This window comes from Sphaeramia orbicularis, chromosome 12, assembly GCF_902148855.1.
Source record: "Sphaeramia orbicularis chromosome 12, fSphaOr1.1, whole genome shotgun sequence".
NCBI classification, from domain to species: domain Eukaryota; kingdom Metazoa; phylum Chordata; class Actinopteri; order Kurtiformes; family Apogonidae; genus Sphaeramia; species Sphaeramia orbicularis.
In genome coordinates this window covers 57,872,754-57,889,652 of record NC_043968.1, presented here as the reverse complement: position 1 = coordinate 57,889,652, position 16,899 = coordinate 57,872,754, and the positions used below count along the sequence as shown (strand labels likewise).

The 16,899-nt window shown below is 37.1% G+C and overlaps 1 protein-coding gene across 2 annotated transcripts in view; it reads right to left on the bottom strand.

Moving 5' to 3' along the window:
- Positions 1-11,196, bottom strand: part of LOC115429427 (ras-specific guanine nucleotide-releasing factor RalGPS1) — a 140,777-nt gene extending 129,581 nt beyond the window's left edge. For both annotated transcript variants that reach the window (XM_030148837.1, XM_030148838.1), the window contains exon 1: positions 10,867-11,196. The gene's annotated coding sequence lies outside the window, so the exon portion shown is untranslated. The remainder of the gene's footprint in view (positions 1-10,866) is intronic.
- Positions 11,197-16,899: the final 5,703 nt, after the last annotated feature.

The window sequence follows — 16,899 nt, the reverse complement described above, 5'->3', positions numbered from 1 at the left end:
TAAAACGGTAGATCAAATGATGAAGTGTCTCACAAAGAAAACAGGTAAATTTGTGTGTTTCTTTCATCACACTGCTGCACTTTTTGGCTGTGTTTACCTCCATCTTGCCAATGATTTGAACAGAATTATGAGAAATTTCTCCTACACCTCCGTTCGTAGTGTGGTCCTTAAAAATATCTGTTTCAAGGGTGGTACAGTTGCCCTGGAGGGGAAGGCCTTAGCCCTTTTCCTCCATCTTGAGAATCGGGACACCCCTACCCCTTCACCTGTACACGCAAAACAGAGGGGTAGGGATAAGTGGGAGGGCCAAGGGGTGAAATGGGATTCAGCCATAATCCTGTAACTACTTGCAAGGCACCGATCTGCAACGTTCTGAAAACCTGCCAGTTCATGCCAATGCACCAAGACGGTATATTGTTTCCATAGCAACACCACTCCACACTTATCTTCTGACTACCCACTTCCAAGCTTTTTATCACTGAATGTAATCTATAATTAATTATGGAAGAAATAAAACAAAAATCAAAGAATAATTAAATGCAGATTCCAAAGAAAGATGAATTATGAAGATTATAATATTTATTAATTGTATCTGGCTCGATTAAATTTAATTATGACACTAAAATGTTCAAAACAACTCCTCTTTCTATTGTTAAAATAAAATTCCTTGATTTATGTTTTTATGGATTTATGTTATGTATTTATGTGTGTTTATTATGTGATTTGTGGTAAGTAATAATAATTATCTGTTAAAATATCAGGTCATTTAATCCATCAGTGCAGAGGTGCATGAACCGGTGATGTGTTCAAAGATGGCACAGAAAGAAATAACTTCTTTCTTTTCGAACATCACTGAAGCCATCAACAAGCAGTTTATAGGACTCAACCCAGTAACACATTTTTCTGCATTTCTTTCCGAATTATAAAGTGGTTGTTGACACTGTACCAAAGTTGAGGAAAAACACAGTCGCCATGGCATCCTCAGAAAAGTGTGAGGATCCGCCCAGGGGGAACAAGTGGGAAGCACCATCTGTTGTTCACTCATCCATGTGTCAGGGCCCACTTACCCAGCCCATCAGCTCTAAACAGACCTGCACATTTGTTTGGACTGGGCCAGACTGGGTCCGACCTCTGCATGTGTTTACAGTTACATTTACTATCGTTTCCTCGTGGATCAAGCTCAATATTTAGTCATTAACCCATAAAGACCCAGTGCTGCTTTTGCGGCAGTTCCCAAATGATTTTTTCTCTATTTTTAATCTTTCTTAAGTGATTTAGCATAATTTACTTTTATATTATGCTTTGTATTTTGCAATTTTAAGTAAAAATCAGGTATTTTCCTAAATTTAAAGTACTGATTATGTAGATGTTCATTAAAGTTCAGTGTTGTTATATCCAAACAGATAAAACTGAAGAAAAAGATAATTTTTTTATGCAAAACATATCATTAACTAAACATAAAATTGTGTCCATCCACTGTCACTTATCAAACTCCATGGGTTTTACTGATGAATCAATGTTGCAGAAGATGATGGTGTTTCCATGTTCACTACGGAGCCTCTGAATGTTCTAATGGGTCATATCTGATGACCATGAAATGATAAAAAAAAACTGTATTTTACATTTACTTTTAGGTTCTCTTTTTTATTTACATGTATTGATAGGATTAATGAATCAAGACTTTTTAAACATTTTATATCTGTGAATGCCTTGCCCCAAGTGGAGGAGTTCAAGTATCTCAGGGTCTTGTTCACGGGTGAGCAAAGAATGGAGTGTGAGATTGACAGGCGAATCGGTGCAGCATCTGCAGTGATGCAGACACTGTATCTGTCTATCGTGGTAAAGAAGGAGCTGAGCCAAAAGGCGAAGCTCTCGATTTACTGGTCAATCTACGTCCCTACTCTCACCTATGGTCATGAGCTTTGGGTCATGACCGAACGGACAAGATCCCGGACACAAGCGGTCGAAATGAGTTTCCTCCGTTGGGTGGCTGGGCGCACCCTTAGAGGTCGGGTGACAGACCTAAGATATCTTAACACCAAGTTACAGGTGTGTGGATGCAGTCCAATGTCTGGTCAGGAGTGTATGTGTAAATGAATGCAGCCGTCTGACTGAAAGTTTTCTTGGTGTTTACTGCTTTGTTAATGTGAGGACTGAGCCACCCACAGCACCCATGTGATTTGGAATCTCCTACATGTGGTGTGGATGAACACGTGCATAGAGAGTATGCTAAAAGTAGAATAAGGCTGGAAGCAGTGTTTCATGATGACTGTTTTGATAGTGAAATGTCCAAATGACCCCTTAATACAATGACATTCTTCATGAGTGATCCGGTTTTTTGGCTGTCGGTCATTTTGAACTCACCCAGTGGAAAAGTGAAAGACTCCTTGAAAATGCAGCTGATGTTTTCATACTGTCTGTCTGTACTGGTGTACAACAGAACCTAGTAATAACAGTGGGCCTGAGACAAGAAAAATACTATCACTATCAAATCTAGTCACTGAAAATCTACACTGCTGTGAGAGCACTGTTTCACTAAATCAGTCAATAAAAGTCTTGTTGACTGACATCAGCCTATTGGCAAATATGACATTTACCCATAGTGGTGGCCAATGTTCTCAGTGTTGAATTTTCAACACAATTACGTCACTAGGCAGTTCTACTGTGACAGCTACTAAGGCAAAAAGCTTTTTAACATGTAGTTAATATTGTTAAAGGGTTAGTTTTAACCCAAACTGATCTCATTTACACCATCTAACCCAGTCAATTTGGTGTCTAAATTAAAACTGCAACCAAAAATATAAAAAAATAGCAGAACACGAAGCATGACACACACTAACACTCAGTTCTCTCCAAGTGAAAGTCCTACATTTGACATTTACAGACTAATACATCTTTTTTTTTTTTTTATCTTTTTGATGCATGGAACTTGGTTGTAAACAGGTGAATCTGCTGAGGGTCCATTTCCCCCTGGATGTAAATTAAAACAATGCTTTATTTGTAAAAACTTTACAACTAACAAATAAGAGAACTATTAGCTAGAAAGGAAAAACATAATTTTAATACAGTAATGGAAGCAAAGCCGTTAGCTTGTTTCTCGCAGCTAACATGGTCTTAATAAGGTATGAGGTATAATATAGTGACGAAGTACAGTAACTGTCATAGTCACCACAGTTCTGAGTGTTATTCTATAAAGGGACACTGAGTCAGTTCAAGTCCAAAGTCAACAGGCCAATAGAAAGTCACTCGGATGTTTATAAATGTTCCACCATTGCAGCCGTTCCAGAGTGTTAATAATTTCTCTTCTCAGCAAAATGGATCTGTAAAAAAACAATGTGAAACCAGGAGCCAGTGGTGTAAAAGTATCTGTAGCCAAGCCCTGCAGACTGATCTTAGCCGGGCACCGGGAGATTAAAGGCAGTAAATGCATGACTCATCCTCATCCACAGTACAGTATGTGAGGGAACGCAGCCAGGCACATAAAGTTCAGTCTGCAGAACTACAGAACACTTTAGGAAACATCTGCTGTAGACTGAGTGACCCAGTCTGCAGAGGTCAGAGCTACAGCGCTCAAGAGTGAACGCAGTTTCTAAGGGTCCTGGACTCATTGATATGGTGCTGAAAAACTGCCATGTTGTTGAAGCAGGAAGGTGGTCTAGGCCAAAGTCAGCTGATAGAAGGCACAGGATGTCTCTGCTGAAATTAGACCTGCACCACATCAGGAAAATCTGTGATAACATTGTTCAACACTTTGATCATGATATGACTTGCAGTTGACACCAAACTGACACTAATTCATCTGAGTGTAGCTGACAGGGGTGGGAAGTAATGGAGTTTATCATTTGTTATTGTGGTAACAGAGTTTTCAGGTATTTGTACTTGGAACAGTACTTTAGTGGATGCGTTGCTGTACAGTATATCACACTAGGGATGTAACGATATGAAAATTTCATATCACGGTTATTGTGACCAAAATTATCACGGTTATCATTATTACCGCGGTATTGTTGAAATTGTGCTCAAAATGTTCAAAAAGTACTTATACACACACTGAAATAATTTAACCAAGTTGTATTTAAAAAAAAAAAAATAATAATCGGTACAATGTACCTTCTGTTGGCAGAAACATTCAAGTATTAACCCTTAGGGGTCTGAGCCTATTTTGGCCGTTTTTCAGTCCTTTTAATTTTGCCTTTATATACTATATAAATAAATGTTTACTATACCCATGTTTGGGATCTTTTATTTCAGCACAACTTCATTTATATCATCTGTCTATTATTTTTTTTCACTTTAACCAACTATATTAACACAAAAGGCCAGAAAATACAAAAGAAATATAAAATCTGATTTGAAAAATGTATATACTTTATTGCATAAATAACACAAAGATGCTTAATGAACCTTTTCAAACACTTTAAAAGTGAATATTGGTTCCAAATATTAGGTATCGAAAATCAAAATTGCAATAAATTAAAACTATACTCAAATATTTGACATAAAAGCACAGCTTTACATAGGGTTTTTTCCCTAAAAGTGCAGTAATCAAACACGGTTATCATGATAATTAGAATTTAAATGGTAATACTAACTATCTGCAATTTTACCGTGGTTTATCGTTATACTGGTAATCGTTACATCCCTATATTACACACAACAAATATTAAGTGTAGACTGAGCAGCAGAGAAAAGGCATCATAGCGTACATCAGTTGGATTTAGGAACATTATACTGACGTTGAAATTAATCATTATTGCTACCACACTGTTTCGGATTTAATTTGAGGTTAGAATAGTCAAACAGTTTTCACATTATCAACTGTTTAAGCGCCAAAGTTGCAATATTGTGACAAGCAAATAACGGACTGAAACAGACCATAGCTCCAGATACAGTTGCCAAATCTTTTTACCACTTCCCACCAATAGATGGTAGACATGTGTCCCCTTCAGTTTCTAAAACTTACTGCATTTTACTTTCTACTAATGTTTAAGTTAATTTATTTTAAGGATCAGACAACAAAAAACCAAAACCACTAAGAAAACTTCTATGTAAATATGTTTAAAGTTAAATTTTACTAAAAGTTATGTAATCCAATATGGCCGCCACCCTTTGACGTCGCAATTTGCAAATTAGATGAGTACATGTACTCCCATTATAAACTCTGGGTCATACCCAATATTTCTCTCATTTACAATCTGCCTTTATCTCCAACCACTTCCAGGCTACAGCTTTTTGAAATCTTGATATCAAAATCAAATATTTTTGATGGAAAAAAAACTCTAAAGGGTTAATATAAGTAGGCTTTATTGGCCAAATGATGTGAATTGATGGTCCATGTATGTAGTCTGAACACACACAACATGGACTTAAACTGGTTTGTCTTATTCGTTGTATTTCAGGCAGTATATTGCAGATGTTCATATTGAAGATGATGATGAAAATATAAACTATCTGTCAGCACTAGTTAGTGAGATTGTTGTCATCTTCATAAAATGGAGCCTACAAAGTTGGACAACTAAAAAAGCCACCACATACAAAGACTCTGCTCTTAACAAACCAAGAGGAAACCCTGTTGTATTTTTTTTATAACCTGCCTTAATTTTACAAGGTTTGAAAAACCTTGGGACTGAGATTGTGGATTGCGATTAAACATCAAAAGATTGTGATATGAGCTTTTGGCCAGACCTCTGATTCTCACGCCCACACAGATATGAGTGTGACACTTTGTATTTTGCAGCTGACAAAGAAAATACCCATCCATCAATCATGTTCTGCTTATTCAGGTCCAGGACACAGGGGCAGCAGACTAAACAGAAAACCCCAGACTTCCTCTCCCCAGTCCGACCCCTCCAGGATGCTCTGAGTCTGTAGTTAGGGAACCGAAACGCCAAAGACCCCCACCTTCAGCTCCCACCAAATCCACAAAGCACTAAACCCTTACTACCCCTCCTGTGGGTAAAATCTCCAACAGGACCCGAAAAGCTCTGAGGCAAACATTTACTTCAGGTCGGACATATTGGATGGTTCTGGATCCATATCCTTATTTACAGGCCCTAAAGATCTGAGGCAGCAGCCAGTTTCACCCAGTCCGTAGTGATGACAAAGGGTAAAAACTGTGTGAAAAAGGTTAAAAGCTGAGTTTGTGTTTTCTGTGTTAACACCAACTCTAAAACTGGACTCAGCCCTATGTTCCTCAGTCCAACATACATGAATAGGAATGTCGTTCCATATGTAGGACGAAGGCCTACAAACCATAAATGCAAGCAATGGTGTTCAACTAGTTTCACCAAGGTTTAGGGTTAGACTAGGATTAGGGTTAGGTTTAGGTTTAGGGCTCATAGGTACTGGGAAACAGGTACACTTCCATAAAACCAGGGCCAGGGTAGGCCCGTTTTTCAGCCCAGGATTTTCATGCCCAAACTGGTTCACTTTTTCCATGGAGGAGGAATTTGAATCAATTCAACAGCAGCTAGCTCTTACAATGCCTTTGTATTGAGTATAAGTTCAAGCATATGTTGGTAAGTTTACAGAAAACACTTCACTTAAACAATATGTTTAATTCAAATTTAAATTAGTCAAAGATTTATAAAGTAAAAAATATGATAAAGATGAAAACATATTTACCTTTGTACTGGAGTAATAAATTGAAATTAAAATAATTTGAAATTAAAATTACATTTTCTTCCCAACAGAGAGGTGTTCTATTGTTGGGTAGTGGTGGATCCACAAAAAATGAAGGGGGAGCTATATATGCATACATATATGATATCCCTCTCTGAATTGTCATATTCCTGCTCAACAGGACTGCTTGCTTTGTTTACAGAACATACTGTGCAGAACAGTCATATTTCACAACACAATATACACTTTAACCTTAACTAACCCTGAGGTTTAGATGTAAATGTCACATCCCGAAAAGTAGCAAGACAATCAGATAGCAAATAGGTCAACCTCAGGCCAACGGAGATTTAGCTCAACAGATAGCACTTTGCAGTGCAACACTGAAGGCTAGGGTTCGATTCCCAGTCAAAGCAGCAATTCCTCATCAGGTTTTTATAGAGTGGGGGGGGCAGAGCACCAAGGGCGCCAGTAGGTAAATCCACCATTGCTAGTTTTACACTAAACTCTTCAGTAGCTTCACTTTTCTTTAACCTGGCCTTTTGGCCTCCACCTGGCCTCTTCCTGCCCCCCATCACCACCAACAGACACTTCACACTATTCTGTTGCTATATTTAATTTTACCACTCCAGAAAAAACGACTCGCGGGCCCAACCAACTTAAACATTTGGTCGGGAAGAATTCCCTCAGATGGTAGAACCCATCTAATCTACTGCGATGGAGGGGCTGCGCTGTCAGATGAGTGGAGAATGAATGCAAGAAGATTAGATAAGTGACAGATAAGTGTCCAAATTATTTTTCCCATCCCAAACTCGAGATTGACATGAGGCGGCCCATCGGGAATCCTCCCGAATCTCCCAATTAGCCACTCTGCCCTTGCCCAAACCCTTGACAGCACATAAACATTTTGTCCTTCTGATGCTTCTTCTTGGGTGTTTTTGGTCATTCTATGTAGATGAATTAAAGTTGTATGGTAGTTTGCTGAGATTTACAAGAGGCTGTGTACACATAAAGATAAAAAAAAGGTCTAATGTAAGGTGTCCTGAAACTAAAAACTAAAGCAAAACTGAAAAACTACAGCAAAACACACATGCACACCTTATGCGCTCTATAGCAGCAGTTTATTTTAAAGAATATCTTAAGGGAAAAAGAATTTTAATTCTGTGCTGTCACTTTACATTATTTTGTGGGTTGATGTGTATTTCCAGCGTGGCAAGCAATGCGCCCCTCAGTATCCATGGTAACGTCTGCTTCCTGCTTATAACGGAAAAACACAAAGTATGCCTCACGGTGTGACTGTTTATTTATACCTTCTCAGTCCAGTAAAGAATGTCCAGGACATCTGCTGCACAGAGACACTGTGGGTGGGTGGGCCGGGGGGACCGGGTGTGTTTTTATGCATTCATATCTGCATGGAGGTAAAATATTTGGAGTGACAGTCTCTGGATTCAATAGATGAGCAGCACACAAAACAATACTGTACCTGTTAATATCTGGTACTGATTAATACTATAGTTCATGTAAAACAAAAACATCCCATATGTGATGCCTAAGCATTAGTAATAAAGTGTGTTAAAGCCTCTCAATAGTTATTATTAGCTCCTTTTAAAGTTTAATAATATTGTCCATGTATGAACCTTTTAGCGTTGCAGTTCATCAGTGTGGAGTCACTTTTAAATAATAAGAGATAAGATATTGGTATAGTATAATCCTGCATCATAGGATGTGTAAACATTGAATATTACATTATTATATAGTTTAGAATTTTCAATTGCTGTGCAAAAGCCTTAGGTCACCATTATATCTGTTGTTTTAGGAAGGTTATAGTGACCATACATATGCATTCCTCGGTCACTGTATATGCATGTGCACCACTGGAATATACAGGAAATATGTAAACAGCATTAAAAAATATATATGAATATCGTAGAGGTTACATAAGATCGTCTGGACTAGGAAGCGTCTAGGTGTAATGAAAATCTGTGGGATGTTCTGCATGAAGTCTGGTATAACAGACTGTATCACAAGGTTATCTGTGTTTTACCTGCAGAGGGCATTTAGCTCTGTTTGTGTGTTTTAATACCGCACACATATTTACAGCATTTTCTTATTGTTTTTTAATACAGAGACTGAGAAATAAAGACACTCATTGTAACCCTGCAAAGACAACAGACTTAGAACAGAACTATATTTGTATTTATTTTGTGTATAGTAGTGTCTTCAATTTCTTGGACAGCATGAATGTCTGTTATCTTATATCAAACAAGCATATACTGTTTTAATTAACAGCAACAAGCACATAGAGTAAAATAAATACAGTAAAAATGGAGGCCATTTGAGTCTGACTTTTGTTTTAATGCACATGCTACTTTTGCACATTAGTGTTATATTTATTGCATTTAATATTTTGTTTATGTTTTACCATTTGTGTATTCTTAGCCTGCTTGTTTTATATAGATGTGTAGTTTATTTAGCTGTTTTAATAACTGCTACACAAACACAGCTACAATTGCGGTTATTATTATTACTACTATTATCACTACCGCTACTACAATCATCATTATCATTATTTAAGCGCAATTTTTGGCTCCAAATTGTAATGGAGAAGAAGTACTAGCAGCTAAAATTTACTTAGGGGGTCAAATGAGTGGCCATTTTTGTCAAAAAAAAAGTTGTAAGAAATGCATAGAACTGTGTTGAAATAATGCTAATACATTTGTGCACAGACTACTGATATTATTTGACAGTGGAAGTTATATTTTCAGAAATACTGGATTTTGAATAGCACGTGTATGTGAAAACTTTTGCTGGTGGACAGACGTGACATTACCCATGATGATCTGGTCAGTACCAGTACTTTATTAGTAATAAACTTATATACTTACTATTGCTAATTATCCCCTTATTCATAAATGTTAGTACTGTGGATCTAAAACAATAACAGCTGACACAAAAACACAAAATGTGGCAGTGGACAGATGTGACATGGTTGTTATGGATCCCATCATACTGATGCTCGGCAGCCATGTCACCGTTTCCAGAAATTATCCCTGTGCAAAACCTGGTATCATAATTATTTATTGTATAGTTTATCATCATACTAAAGGGTAAATAACAATATAGAATTGTTATTTCTTTATAAAAATGCTTATTATTAGAAAAGTGTTGATTTAAAAAGTGACATGTGACATTCTTCATGTATGTATTGGCGTAACATAAGCAGGATGGATCAGCACCATACTCCATATTGCAACCTGTAAAAATAAAACATGTGATATGTAGTATATGATCTTGTAAGAAAAAATGGGGATCTAAAAGAATAGAAAATTTGTTTTTCAGGTAAATTCAGTTAAAATATAATTTGGCCATTTGTGACATGAAAATATAGCATTAATTGTGATTAAATTGGACATTTTTGACCTGAAAACATTGTTCATATGACCATCAACATGTTGCAACAGAACTGAAATCCTGTAAATTTGCATAACTTGCATTTACCAACACAAAGTTCCTTTGGGGATTCACTTATATTGATTTCTTATACACAAAGACAGAAATAAGACCTCTAAGCAAATTTTAGCTGATACAGGTGTGTAAGTTTATTTAACTGTTTGAATAACTGCTACACAAACACAGCTCTACTTGAGGTTATTATTATTACTATTATTAACACTACTGCTACTACTATTATCATTATCATTATTTAAGCGCAATTTTTGGCTCCAAATTGTAGTGGAGAAGAAGTATTAGAAGAAACTATACTTAAGTACGTGAGTAAATAAAATCAGGTACATTCCACCACTGATGTAGCAAGAGTTACCATGGCAACCGTGCGAGAGTTACCATAGTTAAGTGTGACTGTAAAGCCCGGGTTAACCCTATAGTTAGCCCTAGATGTCCCTGGTGGTCTAAGTAAAGCCCAGGTCCTGCTCGGCTGCACCTCCAGGCCCCTCAGCTGGAGGGTGGGAGGGTCCCACTGGGTCTGGGGCCCATTCCAGACTGGGGCTGGACCTGGGACACACAAACCCGGTCTGCTGTGACAGATGACATTCAGAACACACGTACACGGAGCAGCCGCGTCCGTGGACGGCGGTGCAGCTTCTGTCACGACACGAGCTGCGTATGACACGGCGTTTATAGCCCCTGTGAATCCACGCAGCTCGGCCGGGCCTGCTGCTGCCCACAGCCCCCCCGTGCACAGCCTCTTTCCCCGCTACCGTGTGCAGCTAGCCCCGGTGCGGCGCCTACCTCTCCACCAGGCAGAGTCCGTCGGTGCAGCCGCGGTTTTACTGAAGACGACGGTGCGAGTCCACATCCACGGGAGTCCTGCCGCGGTGGCTGATTAAATCCGAGCGGTGTTTTCCCAGCAGTGTCCGCGGAGGGGGGGCGTTATTCCTCCTTTCAGCCGCACATGAAGCCAAGGTCGCAAAGATTGATCCGCAGGATCCACAGCCCGTGCGGTACACATTAGACGAAATCATCCAAACATGGCAGTGACGTGCGAAACCATCAGTAGAGGGGACAAAACCAAGTGAAAATGAATAAATACCGACAGCAGGAAGTGACAGGTAGGCGCACTTCTTTTGATAGACAGGTGTATTGCCCAATCACCCATTCGGCTCCGCAGATATAACCCGCCTCCAGCGGCATCAGACCAATCACAGAGCAGCTCTGACCCCAGTATTACAGACGCAGGTGCATTCAAGCCGCCTTCAGGGATCGCCCATTACACCGGACATTAGAGCTTTGACGCTGTAATGATATCTATCTCGTTTAACCTTTATTTAACCGTGAAAGACTCTTTCGGATTAAAAATGTCTTTCACAAGAGTGTCTTGACTAAAATAGGAAACAGCACAACATATACACCATCATCATATTAAATACGAGTCAAATGTATAATGCCAAAATGTAAAGAAGTGGTTAAATTATGTGTTAAGATCAGGCCAAACATCTACAGCCAAGTGTTTCTGCCTCTGTGCCATTTAAAATCCAGGTAAAATTCAGTTAATTTTACAGATGCAAATACAGATCAACTATATTGATCCCTAAATGGAAATTCATTGTTCCACCACCTCAAGAAAAACAAAGAAAACCAAATATAACTAAATTAATAAAGAAGCACTCGTCAGTCCATCAGGGATCACAGTAGGTGTGGGAGAATCTGATGGTAAAGGAATGAAAGAGCATCTCATTTCATTCATTTTGTAGTTGATTTTAGACAGACAGAGCAAGTCTTTTTTCTAGTTTACTGTAGACCTTTGAAACACCCAGAAGGAATAAATCTTAGGACCAATAATTGTACCCACCTGTACTTTTCTGATAAATGTAGTTTTAGAAATGCCACAACTGCTTCACTGAAGAATTACAGATCCTCTCTGTTCCATGTTGTTTTTAAAAAAGTAATTTTGTTCCTAATATTGGCTGGAAACAAGGTTTGGATGTTGTCACATAGTTTCCTGACAAATAACAAAATAAAAAATTAGGTTACATAGGATTTATCCTGCAAATCAGTACCTGATATGTTTGTACAAACATGGTATCCAGTTGCACTTTTTACACAAACTAACCTGAAACTGTTACACATTCATTTCCAACAAATGGGCAAAGTTATGGAAAAACGTTGTTGTTCATTAAAGAAAATAAAGCAGATGTCCTGTATCATAACTACAAGGTACAATGTAATATTTTATGGTATCATAAAATAGAAGAAACAACAATTGCAATAACATTTCTTATTCCTCCAGTGTTGAAATACAAAATCTAATCTCTGCAGAGATTTATGTATTATAAATACAGGAATACTACACTATTACCTCCAAATTACCCAAAACATAGACTGCATGTATGGAATGAACAAATGATTTGTTTCTCCATTATACCTCACAAATCTACAGGGTTTATTATGTATACAGAAAAAAAACATATTGCATTCCAGCATGTAGACTAGACCAATGTTATATGATGGTCATGCTAGATAAATTCAGTAAACATCAACGTCAATGTCGGAGTCAGCAAATTCTTCAGGTGTCATATTCATACAGCTCCATCAGCATCAGATTAATCCAATAATCATACATTAGCTGCAGAGAAATTCTTTAAAAGAAAAATGTTTGCTTCACTATTCACAGACAGTTTTGTGCTACGACATGCTGGTGCCAAGATAAAGTTTTGCACCTGAAAGTCCAGTGTTTCAGGCTTTTTTCCATATTACTGTAAAAAAAAACATTGTCCATTATTAAAGCGCAGAGAGCAAAACCCTACAATTTGTGCAAATCACTTGACAGTCACATGTAAATCTCAATTTATGTTGCTTCTTTTGCATCACAAGTATTTTCATCAGTAATGTAAGTGAATGGTATGTATGTTAAAGGCTGTAAATGTGACCCAAACAGGTTTGAAAAGTGTTCAGTTAATGTCACTGATGTTGTTCATCTGTCACATGGATTTCACTGACAGATTTATACTGATGTTGTGTTGGATGTTCAAAGCATCACACAGCAGTACAAATAAAAAGTGTAAACTCACAAAGACACTGTGGATTTTTGAACAGGACTTTCAGTTCAGATTTGATGGTAACTAATTAATGGCAACAGTGTGTGTTCAGCCCACAGTCCAACTTCAGGCTTATAAGATGGAGTGTACGTCAAAGATTGCGCTGAATTAAGCAGTTTTCAATTTCAGGTTGTTGTTTTTTTCATAGAAAGGGAATATTTTTTCAGTGAATGTATAATTATTACATGCTTGTCATCCATGTCAATAGAAGATATGCACCATGATGCTATGAGCTTGGGAGTTTTCAATGAATGATGTGCAAGTTTTCATCTTATTTACACTGGTTGAATGACTGCAAAAACTGTGCCGTTTTGGCCCTCTGCCTTTTAGAGCAATTAAATCATCAAATGAAGTTTAATTAAAAAAAAAAAAAAAAAAAAAAACATAATATACCAATACATTTTTGAGTATCGTTAATGAGTAATATTAGATTTTTTGTTCATAATTGTAAAAAAAAAATAATAGTTGCATAATACTTCATCTGTGAATTTGAAAAGTCCTTACTCTTGGTCAGTGGTTCTCAAACTTTTTACAGTGGATTACCCCCCGAAGTATACTTTTTAAAGTACCCCCCCAACTCTCCCTTCAGCATTTTTAATCGAAAAAAAATTGGCAAAATTTGTTCCTGTGCCAAAGGTGTCTGTTTATGTTTTCAAAACTTTGTAAACAAACAACATATATTCAACTGTAATATATTTTAAAAAATAACAAATCTTTATAAGTAAATTTTGTGTGCAAAATATAAACTGAAAAGTGCCCTGTTTTAATGATAAGAAAAATAAATAAATTTGTCACTCATTTTGAATAATATAAAACAGAAATGTTCTCAAAATGTTACCTAAGCTTAAAAAAGATGACTGACTATAAAACTATTATATGGATGTATTTATTTTGTTTTATATTTCAGCATTAACTCTCATTATTTATTTTGTATTTGTTACATGATGACTTATGTAAAGTATTATTCCAAAAAGATGTCAAGTACCCCCTGGACTTCTCCCAAGTACCCCAGGGGGTGTGTGTACCCCACTTTGGAAACCCCTGCTCTAGGTCATGGACTAAATTCATTTAATATCTACTGTAACAAAAAAATCACTGCAGAATCAGACAATCCTGAAAATCCATTTTCACCTCTAGATGAATTGGAGAACAATGAATGAAATGCATCACCATTGGAATATCATCCATACATTTTGGTGAGTCCTCTTGTCTCTTCCTGCTGTTTGTGTGAGCCGTTTCATGTGTCATTTCTGCCCTCTAGTGGCTTCAATATGAACAACATGTGTCCGCTGTAAAAGTCTGGATACAGAATGGAGGTGGGTGTAGCTTTTCTGAAATACGTTTTGTTCAATTTTTATCACTTAATGTTAAGAAAAACGTATGAAGTACAGTTTCTAGCTAACCACATGCAATAAATTATGATATAAATACAAAGAATATAAATAAATACATACAATTTTAAAACATACAGCAATTTTAATTGGTTTATAATTTCATTCCAGTTCCAGTGTGAATGTAATTCTGCATTAACTGACTTAAAGCTACTTTATGGCAAAGGACTTCATGATATACAGCTGAATTCCTGTGCTTATTATGAGACTAACTTTTTAGTTATGAATATTTAACATAAATATATTCTAAACATCATCATTTCTTATTTTTCACTGAATTGTTGTCCTGGAAATCAAACGGCGAGTCCTGCATTAGCACCTTCTGCCATATGAAGTCATGGTTTGGCTTACATATTAATGAACACGTAACTCTTTTTTTTTTTTTTTTTTTCAGATCAGATCGTGTGAATATCTCCTCACAGCCCCCTAGCTGTCCATCCTATGTGTACACTGAAAAAATATCCAGTATTTGTACAGCGGTGTTTGTTTCCTTGCACAGAGCCTTTGTTTTCTAACTTGGTACCGATACAAAGTGGCACAGAACAATGCAGATCCCACTATTCCAGCCTGAATACACCACCTGTTCAAGATCAGCTGGAATCCGGTCAGATAGGACCACTGAAGGACTATGTTTGTCTGCTTTTACTTCAAACACCACTAATGTTTCTGAGGATTTTTCCCTTTTTAAGTAAAAGCACCAGGGAAGGTAATACTAGTCTGACTGTAGTTTGCAGTTTTACACAAACAGGTCTTTACACTTCTGAATGTCCTGTTGGATGTTGAAGATACACATGAATTCTTAAAAAAAAAAAAACTGTCTGTGTGTCCGACTTAAACCAACAACACTGAATAAATCTAAGGCTTGGTCTAATCATAGAAAGAAAATTAAAGTCTAGAATGAGTAAATCCAGACTGACAGTTGTAATTCCAGCTCCATCCCTGCAGATTTATTGATGTAAACTGAAATAAAGTGTTGTGTTCCAGTTCAGCCTTGCTCTGGGCAGACCACTGTCTTCCTAACAGAGTGGGTCAACATGTTACCTGATCTGAATCCAGTCTGGCATGTGGAGCATCTTGAAACACAAGGTGGAAGAATTACAAGTGTCCAGCGTCAGACTGAAGTCATGACAGAACAGTGAAAGAACATCCCAACAGACACCTGTGCAAATCCTCTAAGCCACAGGTGTCAAACATGCGGCCCAGGGACCAAAACCGGCCCGCCAAAGGGTCCAGTCTGGCCCCTAGGATGAATTGGTGAAATGCAAATATTGTGAAAAAAATAAAGGAAGGTCCGCACAACCAGTGAGCTCCCAAACCATTTAACTGTGACGTTTCGGGCCGAGGCCCTTCATCAGACTGAGGACAGAAACTTTCACAGGTGTTCTATATGTGGCGTCTAATCACAACACGTGACCCACGTTACACGTCATAACAGAAAAAAATATTAAAACTGTTCAAACTTATGATCAATTGTAAATGATCAAGAGTCATACATTTCAGAGTATCCACAAATACAAAATACACAGGTGTTTTATATGCAGTGTCCGACCAAAATAGCACGTGACATGCAATATACGTCATCTTAGAAGATCAGAAAATAACTTGTAAAGCCTAATCATACGTACAATCAATCATAAATCATAAAGTGTTACAAATGTCTACAAATATACATGATTTTTAATGATCAAATTGCTTTGCACTCATATTTGTAAATAGATATTAATCAAATTTCTATAGGTCCATGTAGTTATACTGTCCATCTGAATGTGGTGACAAACACCACAGCATGTGTGCAAAAATACAAGAACAGATTTACAAGAGCAAAAACAAAAGAAAAATTGTTTTAAAAAAGTTTTGCCAAAAATTGCCCAATATAAACTTTTTTAAAACAATTTTTCTTTTGTTTTTGCTCTTGTAAATCTGTTCTTGTATTTTTGCACACATGCTGTGGTGTTTGTCACCACATTCAGATGGACAGTATAACTACATGGACCTATAGAAATTTGATTAATATCTATTTACAAATATGAGTGCAAAGCAATTTGATCATTAAAAATCATGTATATTTGTAGACATTTGTAACACTTTATGATTGATTGTACGTATGATTAGGCTTTACAAGTTATTTTCTGATCTTCTAAGATGACGTATATTGCATGTCACGTGCTATTTTGGTCGGACACTGCATATAAAACACCTGTGTATTTTGTATTTGTGGATACTCTGAAATGTATGACTCTTGATCATTTACAATTGATCATAAGTTTGAACAGTTTTAATATTTTTTTCTGTTATGATGTGTAACGTGGGTCACGTGTTGTGATTAGACGCCACAT